At 48.6% G+C, this 12,618-nt stretch overlaps 1 protein-coding gene across 13 annotated transcripts in view; it reads right to left on the bottom strand.

Moving 5' to 3' along the window:
• The window catches only part of RREB1 (ras responsive element binding protein 1), a 173,082-nt gene that overhangs the window by 119,515 nt on the left and 40,949 nt on the right, over nt 1–12,618 (bottom strand). For 4 of the 13 annotated variants that reach the window (XR_011429472.1, XM_023624408.2, XM_005603555.4 and 1 more), the window contains exon 1: nt 9,367–9,686. The exons of 4 other annotated variants lie outside the window; for them this stretch is intronic. The gene's annotated coding sequence lies outside the window, so the exon portion shown is untranslated. Of the gene's footprint in view, nt 1–7,902; nt 8,283–8,694; nt 8,835–9,366; nt 9,687–12,618 lie in introns of those variants that run through there. 5 more of the 13 variants (XM_023624409.2, XM_070244060.1, XM_070244059.1 and 2 more) reach the window with 2 other exon arrangements.

Here is a 12,618-nt window from a genome sequence, read left to right as displayed (position 1 = left end):
ATCTGAGCCTAAACATTAGTTATCAGGTAAGCATATTAAGAAATATTTCAAGACAGTAATGTATTTTTAATCAACTAGGATTTCATCTTACATAAAGGATACCAAGACTTTCCAGCATGCAGCTAAAATTTTTTTTTTTTTTAAATCCTTGTTTGAAATGGGAACCCATTCACATGATTCAAAATGTCAGGGTACAGGAGGATCCACAAGCAAAATGCCTCTCTCTCACTGCATTTTTCTGCTATCGCCCCTGTTTCTGAAGATTTATGTACCTCTTTTAAAAGAAAATTAACATTTTAAGATGATTTCCTGTATTCAGAAGTTTTTTTCTTTTTTTACAATAAAGTCTCAGCAAAAAGGAGGCCCCCCTCAAACAATGAAAATGATTCTTTCTATAAATATGATCTATCGAGTATGTATACTGTGTGCACATACACACAAACAAAGCAAGATCTATACCCTCTAGGTTTCTGGTTTGGTATTCTGTCTTAAATCCAAGGAGTAACGGAAGAAAGAAAAGTTAAATTATACACAGACCAACACTCCTATTAACTCATACCACTAATGAAACAAAAATCTAACTAAGCAGAGAAAATGGGCCCACACATTGGAGCTCTGAAATGATTCTGGTCTTTGATCTGTGTGCCCATCTCTCCTATTTAATATAAACTTCAAACCAAGAGCCATAAAAAGTGGTTATAATTAGTAAGGGCCCTAGTGTGACAGCTTTTAGTGCAATCAGGCATTAACAAAGATTTTTTTTCTCTTTAATTCCGAGTAAATTAAGCAAAGTTTTATTTTAAAATTTCTGTAATTTAAAATTCTTTCCCACCAGTGTGCACTTAGCACCAAATTTCTGCATGATGGGTGTACTGAAGTCGTTAGTTTACTTCTGTTTCCTCCTCCTAATTTGTGCTGATGTTTAGGACTTAGCTTCCAAATTATATGTGCTCTTCTCCAAAGATAACCTGCAACTCTTCAAAAACTCTCATTTTTGTATTAGAAAACAAATCCCATCGACACATATTATCAAACAAGCACCAACTATGCCATCTTAGAGCTAGGTGAAGAAGATGGAAAAATATGAGTAAAAGTCCCTCCCTATTCTTGAGGTGAGGAACACATGTCAACAGGTAAATTACAATACAGACAGAGTGGATAGATGGGGTGAGAGTTTTTCTGGATGGAGGACCTAACTCTCCCCGCAAGGTATTTGAGATGCGTCTTGCAAGAGTTAAGAAATGTTTGCTAGACGTGGATGGGGACAAAACAGAATGAAGAATCCACGCAAAGGCAGAAGCAGTAAGAAACTATTCAGTGCCGCAGAGCAGGGAAGAGAGAGTGACAAGAGCTGAAACTAGAAAGACAGTTTGGAAGCTGACGACGAAGGTCCTCGTGTGCCAAGCTGAGGAGTTTGGACTTCTTCCTGCAGACAACAGGGAGCCAAGAGATGTTTTCAGCAGGCAAACACCATGTGCTGCTTTAGTTTTTGAGCAGAGCGGAGGATGAACTGGAGTAGGGAGGCACTGGGGGCAGGAAATTAACTTAGAAGGCGTTTCCAACGTGATGGGGCCCTTAGGGGCAATGGGACCACCCATATCAGAGCCGGCCTGGAAAGAAGCTTCAGGGAGGGTCTGGTGACTGGCTGAGAGAGGCACAAGTCAAGGACACCAAAGTGCTTTCTGGCCTAGAAGACCGGGCGGATGGTGCATTTCAGATCACCTTCTAGGAGTGCAAGAGATGACTTGTATTCTTACAAGTTACTTCTGAGCTACCTGCAGGGTGATCCAGTGCCAAAGGTCCCAGCTTGGGAAAAGCTGTAAATGGTGATAGAGAGCAGGCAGCCACCGGTTCACAGGTTTAGAGGGAAGGGCAGAAAAGCACTAGAACTCTAGAACTCTTCTGACCAGGTACAGGAAGGCGAAGGCGGCTTTAGAGGAGGGCACGGAGCACCCCCAGCACAAATGGACGTAAATGGGACCCTGACAGTCTGCCACTGGTTTAGGAAGTAAAAAAAGCTACCTTCAAGAGTTACACATTTCTATAAGGTAAGAGGGAGCCCAGGTCACTTTGGGGACAACTATCACTTCCCACCATCGGCAGCCCTTTCTTTTCTGGAATCCAGTCTCCCTCCTTCCCGGATTGCACACGAGGGGTGGGGGCACCTGTAGCTAAAAGATCACTCCTGTCACTATCCTGGACGTTTCTGATCTGGGGAAATTCAGTTTTATGTTTGTATGCCACATATTTTTCTTTAGATCAACCACCTTTTCAAGTATTTGAGGTCTGGGAGTCCCAAGAACATAAAAATAGCCAGAGTCTCTTCCCCTTCATTCCCTCGCCATCCCTTCCAGCCCTTCCAGCCGTGGCAGCAGTCTGTCATCCATCCTCTCAAAGGAGATGTATGGACAGAAGACCAGGCACCAAAACACTGCCTTGCGGAAAAGGTGGAGAGTCACATAAGGATTTTGCAAAAACTTGAGAAAACAAAATAAGGGAGATGAGGAGTACAGAAACATTAACTGTGAAGCGAGTAAGGGCTAGTTCAAACACTAAAAAAAAGCGGGTGGGGGGGGTACACTCCACATGATTTCAAACATGAGGGAGAACCAGCAGATACAGCACCAGAGCAAGTTTCCTACATAACTGAAGAAGCGACTCGGAAAGCTGAGCCACCTATCAGAACAGCCTCCCAGTGCCAATGAATCTGGTTTGTTTTAGAAGCAGATGAGTTCTAGAACTTTTATTTACTACGGGGTTTTAAAATATATTTAACGCCACTTAATGTTTTCCCCAACCGAAAATTTTCTGTGAAATCTTCACCCTGCCAACCATGGTACCTCACAGGCATGTAATAAGAGCTTACTTGCTTCATGAAATTTCAGATCTCCAAATATATCACATGCAATACAGTGAGGACACCCAGGCTCCTTGCGCAGCAGACGACCCAGGCCACAACTACTGTATCTTTAAAAGCAGGCTTTCTCAACCTCCACCTACTAACATTCTGGACTGTGTACTCCTTTGTTGTGGGGCCCTCCGGTGTACCGTGGGATGGGGAGCATTATCCTCTACCCAATAAAGGCCAGTAGCACCCCTCCCCAGAGGAAGGCAATCAAAACTGTCTCCAGACATTGCCAAATGCCCCCTGGGGGCAAACGCACCAGGTTGAGAAGCCCTGCTTTAAAGGTCAACCAAACCTTATGACCTGCCTTTTCCTTTAAATCCATCCCTAAGTGAAATTCATTAATAATAATTTGCTAATTCTGTTTGTCTCTGGGCACTCAAAGCAAAAAGAAAGTTCTGTATCTCCCTAATTTAAATACAAACCCCTAAGCAAATTCTGCCTAAAGTAATGGAGCAGTGCACAGTTCTGGAAAGGAAATCCAGAGTGGATACCCACAAAGCTTCCTGAGCTCAAAATATGCCACTTTCTTCCATATATAGATTTTGACTTTCTGGAACACTTATTTTATCCTTATAACAACCCCATGAGGTAGAAAACCTACTGAAAAAAATGTATATAATCACATTCATCAACAGAAGTGTCACCAAAGGCTAAAAAGTTTCTTTTGTGAAAAGGATCTGGTCTAATTTAACGCAGATAACCTGGCACTGTATACTTAGTGCTAAGTCTTCTGAGGCCAAGTTGACTTTAAAAAGCAGGTGTTGTAGGAGCCTGGCCCGGGTTAGGGGTGCTGGGTCCTAGGTTTGATTTATTACCGGCCACCGGGTGCACACTGGCACAGCTGTAAAATGGGTTAACATACTCAGCCACCCTCACTGGGTTTCTCTGAGGATAAAATTCGAATCTTTCGAAAGGCCTTCACAAGAGCAGGGTGAAGTTAACTTTGTCCAAGGTACACCCTAATGAAAAATGAAATTGTGAAAGTAATTAAACCACTAAAAGTCTCAAACATTCTTATAACTATCCTCTCCCACAGTCTCTGAAAAGGGGGGCAAACGAGATGAGAAACCAAGCAAGCCAGGGGAAAAACAAATAGAGCCATTTAACAGCTTTATCTCATTACCCCCACTGACACTGTTTCGCTGCAGTCTGGCCTGCTGACAAAGAATGTAGGGGTTTTCAATGAGCTTTCTCCACCCCACCAGGACCACCCGCCCTCGCCCTCGCCGTCACCCTCTCCCTCTCCGAGTCTGAAAGGCCTCAGGTGAGTCCCGCAGCAGCAGTCAGGACCCAGTCTCCAGTCTCGCAGACTTTACAGAGGCTTTCAAATTCTCCTAGCATTACTTGCTTGAATCACACTGAACAAACAGTCCCCACCCTCTCCCACTTCTTTTGTCTGAAACACCTATTCACAGGCAGCCACCTTTATTGATGGGCAGACTGGCTCACCTGTACCCTGAAGTACCATCAGAAACAAGATGCACCAGTAGCTGGAAGGAACAGCTCCCTGCGCCCTCCTCCCAGTGCCTTCCTTCCTCTCCACCCCACCCCATCTCCACCAAGCAACGAGGCTCCAGCTACATGAGGCTCCAGCTACACGAGGCTCCAGCTACACTCCGGCTTCACTTCAGACCGGACAGGAAACACCCAGGGAAGGTGACAAGAGAAACCGAGATCAGGCCCGTCAATGACACTGTCCCACAGAACGGCTAGCAGAAAAGGAAAAAGGCAGTCACCCTCACTCCCCATCTTCCTCATTCTTCCACCTCAGTCGAAATGAAAGCACAGCAGACGGTTTTCCTCTCTGTATTCTGCCGTCTACAGGAGTGGGGGAAATTAAAAATAAGTGGTGCATTTCAGGAGGCACATCGCATGCCTCCCTCTGTGTTTCATATGGTACACCTTTTACCTCTGATTTACAGCGAGGCCCCCCAGGGCGTGGAAATCACAATCTGACCCCTGCTTTTTGAAGAAAGCCATGGCTTTTTCTACCCAAAAATCACTTCCTATGTCTAAAAGAGAGAGAAAAAGAAAACTCATTTATCCTGCCCCCCCCAAGAACCCATCCAATTTCTTAATTATATTTCGATATAAAAATATTACTCAACTTTGCCTGTTCAGTAGGTCAGACGTACACAAGTAACCCGGAGGCAGGGGAACATCTGACTTACAGTGGGTTTGCCTTTCAACCCTGGCTTCAGTTAGATTTCAACCACTTTATTTCAACGAAAAATTTCAACATCCTTAAACATACTCATAGCAGACATGAAATGTAAATCACAATCCTTTTTGTTTGTTTTCTAACATTTGGTCAAAGATACTCTAAGCCTAATATAATTATTTTTAAAAAGAACTGGACTGAATAAACGTAGACGAGGAGGTAGAGTGAAAAGGACAGGAGGAGTATCAAAAACCTGATCTAAGGGAATGATAATCTCAGCAAAGGGGAAGAAAACTATCGTCCTGTTGATACTATATTGCATTTTTATCTTTTGAATGCAAATCTATCTAATAAAGAGACATAAAGACATAAAGTAAGGCATCACTTTATGGATGAGGTAGATTTTCCAAAACAAACTAAACAACCTGTTACTCATAAATGAAATAAGGTGACGTTACCCACACATATCCTCAACCACACATATCCTCGGGAAGGGAAGGCTTAACCTGAACACTCGACAAATAGACAAGAAGTCCGCCCAGAGAAGGTGCCATCTGATACCAGAGTTGGTCAAGAGAGCACGAACTTCAATTAAAAAACACTTACAAAAGAGAGAGAGATTATTTAAATATGATAACAAAAAGAAAACAAACTTAACATCCTACCTTCCAAGGTCAAAGGACATGGAGGATTCAGGAAATTAATTAAATCTAGCAAATAATGTAAAACAGGGAAGGACTCTCTTTCAAAAATGCTTTGGTTAATTTTAGCATCCTTCTGTTTAGCTGCTTAGCAACACTTATCCTATGACCTTTTAAGCACCACCTACTTTTCAGAAGGATAATGAATAGAAACATCAAAAGGTTTCACTTCTGACTGTCTCTAGTGAGCACATTTAACCAATTTTTGAAGGAGTTAAATTTATTATTAATTATGCCATACAAAACCCTAAAAGGCTAGAATTTTTTAAACGTCATTAACCAGGAAGTTTCCTTAGCTGGGGGTAATAAATGATGTTGACAAGTGAGCCTAAGATAGTAAACAAAGATTTCCAAACTGACCTAAGGAAGTAGACCCCAACACAGCAGTTCAAAATTGAAGAGTGAAAAATGAAAGCAGGTAACCAACAAATAGCTGTTGATCAGATGCAGGACTAATAAGGTTAGATTTATTTTCTTCCTCCAACGTTCTGTGCCTGTGTTGGAGGCAAATGAGATTTCAGGACTCTGCCTGAAGAAATCTAAAATAAAAGACCCTCAATCAAAAGGTCACTTGCTGGATGATGTAAATAGTTAGGAATGGATGCACCACCTGTGCCAGCTGAGTCAGACCCATCTTCCCCATCACATAACAAACACTTGTCTGCCATAAGGGCTTAGACTGAATTTCTGATGAGAAATAAAGTAGTACCTAGAAAAATCCAGAGAATGATATGCATATAACAGTAAGCATCAGCGACATTTAAGAGTATCACATAACCAGCAAATCCTCTTTAAAAACAAAAAATCCTAAAATGCAACCCGTGTAGTATAAGGATGATAAAACAGGGTAAGTTCATTAACAACCTAAAATGGAGCACTACCTAAACAAATAACTAAATCAAAGAGTTCTCCCTTTCTTTTGTAAAAGGGGGGGTGGGAGGGAAGGTATTTTTTCACACATTTAAAACTTGATAAAAGCCATTCAAATGTTTAATTCATCAGTGTAACCAAAGCTCAAAACACATCAAAGCAGGATCCATCAGCCGGTACCCAGAAGGCTCCCTCCAAAGGGCAGAAGTAAAAAAAAAAAAAAAAAAAAATTAGTGGCTCATCTTCGCATAAATTATTTGAGGAATAATTTCAAACCCATTCCTTCAAAAGTTCTATGTGACTCTTGAAGGAAGCACAGAACTAAATGTCTTCAAAAGAAGGAAAAAAAAAAAGTTTCAGCCAAGACTTCAGCCTCTAACTTAGACTTCCGGGTTACATTACGTTTTAGAACCATACCTGCCTACTCCAAAAAGCACTAGATCTAGAGGATGCTTTCAAAGCCCATGGAGAGAAATCACCTCCCAAAATAAAACAAAAACTATTCTGTTCTTTGCAGTTCCCTTTTCTCTACGTTCCACTTCAATTAAACTTATTTCGGAATACACTCGTGCGCATGCACAGAATAAAGATCTCAAAAATATAGGATGCGCGTTAGCAACTCAGCCTTTGCAGAAATCATCTTGTCTCCTCTTCAAGACAGAAATACCTCGCTATTTCCAGCATCCCTATCCAACAGGCAAACTTTATTTCCACTGGCTTTTAAAGGGCTAAGCTTAAATCTAAACTCTAAAATAAGCATGAGGCTTAATTTTTTATACTCCTGAAAACCCTCAGACAGGTTTTTCAGCATGTCAAAAAACTATATTTTTTATTCACCCCCACCTCTCTCCACCACCACCACCACCCAAAAAAAGAAGAAAAAACTCTAAAGTGCCCCGAATGTGTGCTGCTGCTGGCTCTGAAGCCGTGTAGAATTTCGTAATGGAATGTGAACTGCTCGTCCGGATCTGGGCTCACGTTCTATCTTCTAACCAGTAAGGAGCGAGGGAGGGCAAATCTGCTGAGCAAGGAGAAATACTTTCCTCCTCTTTTATAACCCATCACCGATGCACCACGGACCTGAACGCGAGCTGCACGCGGCGCCTGTCAACCGGCCCGCCAGCCGGCCGGCCGTGCCCGCGACCCCGGGGTCCTCGCGCCCCCCACCTCCCTCCTCAGCCCGGGGCCGCCCCCGTCCCCCTCCCCGAAAAGAAAAGTGGCCCCGCTGAGGAGTGGGCCCGGCCGCCGTGCCCCGCACTCACGCGCCTCGCGGGCCCCGCGAGCGGCCGGGGAGCGAGTCACCACATCCTCGACGCGACCCTCGGCCCCGTCCAGAAAACACGCCGCTTCCCAGGGAGGGGGCCGGCGACGGGAAGGACCTCCCCTGCTCCTTAGCAACCATTAAGGTCGCAGTTTCCTAAGAGACCGCGAGTGGGGAGGGGGGTGCGGGGGGCCCGGCCCGAGGCTGCCAGAGTGGGGGGAGCGCAAGAGTCCCCTGCTCCTCGACGTCTGCCCGGCTCACCCCCCCGCCCCCAGCTCGGCGCTGCAGGCCGGGATGGGAGGAGGAAGAACTCGCTAAAAATTGGTCCAGCGGGCGGCGGACAAAAGTTTCCGAGAGCGCTCCACAGCTGGGCGGCGAAGCGGGCCCCGGCGGCCGGCCCCGCCTCGGATGCTCCCGGCCTCCTTCCTGTGCTCGTGACGGCGCCGGGCGCCGAGGTTCCCCCCCACCCCCAGCGATGCAGGCTCCGCTCCACACCGATGGCTCCCACGAAAACACGTACACCGCCAACGGAAGGGCAAGGGAACAATACGCGCAGACACAGCTCCGGCCCCAGCCCCCTCCTCCCCTGGTCACCCGGGGGCCGTGGTCGGTGTAGCCACCAGCCACGAGCTGGGAACGGGCAAGGGCGCAGGGCTGCCCGCGGCCCCCTCCCGGCCGGCGCCGTCCGCCGGGGAGGATCAAAGTCCGCAGAGCAGGGCGCGGCGGATGCTCCCACCGCGCAGCCCCGAGCGGGCACCCCCAAGCGAGCACCCCAGGCGGGCACCCCGGATACCTTGCGGCGGCAGACGGGCGCCGTCATCTCCGCGCTTCTCGGCCCGGGAGGGACTCGAAAGTATGTAGGAGAAAAGTTTCCCCTCCCACATGGGGGGGAGGATGTCGGGGGAGAGAGGGCGGAAGATGGAGAGCAGCGCTGGGAAGATGTCTCTGGCCCGCGGTGCGCGCACCATCCGAGTCCCGGCGGTGCTGGTTAAAAATAAACTCCGCGGCGGGAGCAGCGGCGCGGGTCGGGCCGGATTCCTGTGCTCGGACGGCTAATATGGATGCGCATCAGGTCCTAGCGGCGGGGCGCTGCGGCGGCCGCGGCGGCTCGCGCTGGGAGCTGGTTGGCAGAGCCGGCAGCTCGGGAAGGGGAAAAGGAGCAGAGGAAGGGGAGGAGGAGGAGGGGGGAGGAGGAGGAGGAGGAGGAGCGGCCCGGCGCGCAGCCCGAGGGGAGAGGGCTGCCCAGCTCATCCCGGGCCGGCCCCACCGCCCCGAGCGCACGTAGCGCGGTGTGGGGCGCTCGGGTCCTCTGCTCCGGGAAACGCCGAGTTTAAAAAGTACAACGCGCTCTGCAGACTTCACCCTCCCCATCCCCAAAAGTTCTTTAAAAGGTCGCTCCCGCTCAGCCCCAGACATCTCGCTGCCACCCAAGGACCGCGAGCCGGAACCCCGGGCGCGTACTTACGGAGGGGCAGGGCGCTTGGCTCCCAGGCATGATGCAGTGGGGACCGGTGGGCTTCGGGGAGAGAACGAGGAGAGATGCAAACTTGTTCCGGAAAAGGAATCAAAATGGCGTTTCTGGATGTGCAAAGTTCATCAACTCCGCAGTCACTTCCCCTCCTCCTCTTCTCCCACAGGGAGGGAGGTGGGCGAGGATCTGGCGACCCCGGCGCCCCAGCGGTCGTCCCGGCCCCCGCCTCGGCCCCCCGCCCCGCTTCCTCGCCCGCACGCTCGGAGACTCGCTCTCCCCCTCTCACCCTGATAAGTAGACACATCACGTGTTGCTCCTGCGAGTCTCCTGGGGACGTGTTACTGAGCGGCGGCGGCGGCGGCTCCGGCTGGGGGGTGGGGGGACCGCGGTACCCGCCTGTCCCCACCACCGCCCCCGCCCCGATTTTAGCGGGGTGACCGCAGTTTCCATCCAGGGATGGATGGAGGTGGAGTCCCCCACCCCACCCCCACCGCAGCCCCAGGTTTGCCCCATGCCCTCCGCAGGCGCCCCGGGCCAGGGGAGGGCAGGGCCGCCCCAGGGGAAGGGTCTCGGTCGCTGCAGCTGAGCGCGATCCCGATCAGCCCAGCGCTCGTCGGCTGGCCACCTTCTTGGACCACTGCGCCCCCTCCCCTCCAGCCCCTCACTGCGGGCGACTCCCCGCCCCCGGCTTTCCATCACTTCACTCCACGGTTTGTTTCACTATTTTAACGGCGGAGGGGGAGAGGCAGGGATGCTCCGGAGGCCGGGAGGGGGTGGCGTAGGGATCGGGGTCCCTGGCCCGGCAGTCCTTGAGCCCCACCCGCGCGGCTCCCTTCCACGCGGTCCTCGCACTGCAGCCAGGTGGGGCGCGTAGATGATGGGGCATGAGATTAAGGAACCCGCGCTTCACCCCGCCCCCAACTTTGGGCTGTTTCTCTCCCAGGGCCCCGACCTTCCAGCTCTGGGGCTGCCGCCTGGGAGCATGTTCTCCGTCCAACAAATTCAACGCTGACTCGGCTTTTGTCACCTTCCCTTCCCCACACTCCACAACTGATGCTTAAGCGGCGGCTGCCTTGCCCCCAAGAGGCCGAGGATGGCAGAGGCCCCTACCACCACTGTGTCCCCACCCTTCGATGGCACGGCTGATGCTGTGTCATCCACGTCGCCCTCCAAGGCGTCAGGGAAGCCACACGCAGTATCTCTTTTTCTCAGAGAGCTCCTCTTTCAACGCCGAAAAGCAGGGGCCCTCCTCTGAGCTGCTCTCCAGCTCTATGTTCCGGCTACCGCGCTTCGCCCTAGCTGCAGTGGCCCAAGGTATCATCCAGCCGAGAGAAACCAGGCCCGGGCTGTGCTTCCTCCATAAAGCAGCTGACATGTTTCCAACTGTTAATACTTTTCCTACCGAGGTTCTGAAAAGTGGCCTGTTCTCGGCCTTTGGAAACATCTTCAGACAAATAAAGGTGAGTGAGGTTGTGGAAAATAAACATCACACACACCCCAAATTCTAAAGATGAATGTGCCTCTTACTAGTTGCAGAGAATACTACTGTAGAATTATGCATTTGAGACTAGTTTGGCAAGATGATGTTATACATACCGAAAGCTGGCTACTCGCCACTTACTATGACCTTTGACCTTGGCTCTGTCACACCAGCTCCTCAGAGGAGATGCTTGTACACCATACAAAGTTGCAAGCCCAATCTTGGGCCTTTAATTTTCCACTTTCAATGGAACTCTGGTTTTCAAGGCTGCAGACAGTAGTGTCTATCTAGGGATGGACTAAATGGATGGATTCTGGCCAAGACAGAACTCTCTAGAACCAAGCAAAAGCAGTTGGACCATTACCTCTGACTTGAGATAAGTAGGCTAAACCACTGCCCAAGAGGGAACTGATTCAGCTGGCTGTTTCTCCACGTCCAGAGTCATCAAAATTAAGTATTCAGAACCTGTTATGTTTCCCAGGGTCTACTGTTTACTGAGGAAAACTCTACCCACAGAAACTTTAGCACTTGCATTTTTCTAAGCCTCACCACCCCGCCCCCCCGCCATGTCCTAAGTATGTTATCAAATGCTTTTTTGAAGACAGGCCTGCCTGTGGAGGAAATGGGCAGGCCTCTAAACAGGAGCAATAGTTCACACAGTCACCAGAGAATCAGTGCCTGGAGCTCCCGTGCTGTAGCGCGTTCCAATGAGAAGGCACAGGAAGGGGCATGGAAGGATGCTACTTCATTTCCTTGCCCTGCCTCGGATACAGGAGTTAGCCTTTCCTGGTCTCTCCATTCAGTGGTAAGTTTTGAGTAGGAACAACATCAAAGTTGGAATTTTGCTTGTCATTTAGCTTATTCTGTAAAATACATTAAAACCTGCAAAGCTACATGAGTTTTCATGACAAGTCACCACCTTTATAATGTCACTTAGATAATACTGGCAACTAAAAAGAGAGGAAACAGTTTAAAAGTCTCTTTTATAAATTGAATTCTAATGATATGGGGGCCCTGTGTTCATCTTTTCTAGCTAATTAATTTGGAAGACAAACGACCTGTTCAAAGGTCTGTTTGTTCATATTACATATAAATATCATTTATCTGACAAATATTTATTGAACATCTTATAAGTAAAAAAAGTCATGCTATCAAAACCACGATGAGATACCATTTCATGCACACTAGGATGGCTATAATTAAAAGGACAGATAATAACAAGCGTTGGAGAGGATGTAGAGAAATTGGAACCCTCACACACTGCTTGTGGGAATGCAAAATAGTGCAGCCACTTTTAAAAAGCTTGGCAGCTCCTCAAAATGTTTTGTTTTTTTGAAGAAGAAGATTAGCTCTGAGCTAACTACTGCCAGTCCTCCTCTTTTATGCTGAGGAAGACTGGCCCTGAGCTAACATTGTGCCCATCTTCCTCTACTTTATATGTGGGACGCCTACCACAGCATGCTGTGCCAAGCAGTGCCATGTCCGCACCCGGGATCTGGGCCAGCGAACCCCAGGCCGCTGAGAAGCAGAACATGCGACCTTAACCCCTGCGCCACTGGGCCGGCCCCTCAAAATGTTAAACATAGAGTTAGTCTATGACCCAGCCATTCCACTCCTGGGTACATACACAAGGAACGAAAACATATGTCCACACAAGAACTTCTACACCAATGTTCACAGCCGTATTATTCATAATAGCTAAAAAGTGGAAACAATCCAGATACCCATTAACTAATGAATGGATGAACAAAACGTGGTATATCCAT

Source organism: Equus caballus, chromosome 20 (genome assembly GCF_041296265.1).
Source record: "Equus caballus isolate H_3958 breed thoroughbred chromosome 20, TB-T2T, whole genome shotgun sequence".
NCBI classification, from domain to species: domain Eukaryota; kingdom Metazoa; phylum Chordata; class Mammalia; order Perissodactyla; family Equidae; genus Equus; species Equus caballus.
Note: the sequence above shows the minus strand (reverse complement) of the source record. Positions and strands in the feature narration are given on the sequence as shown.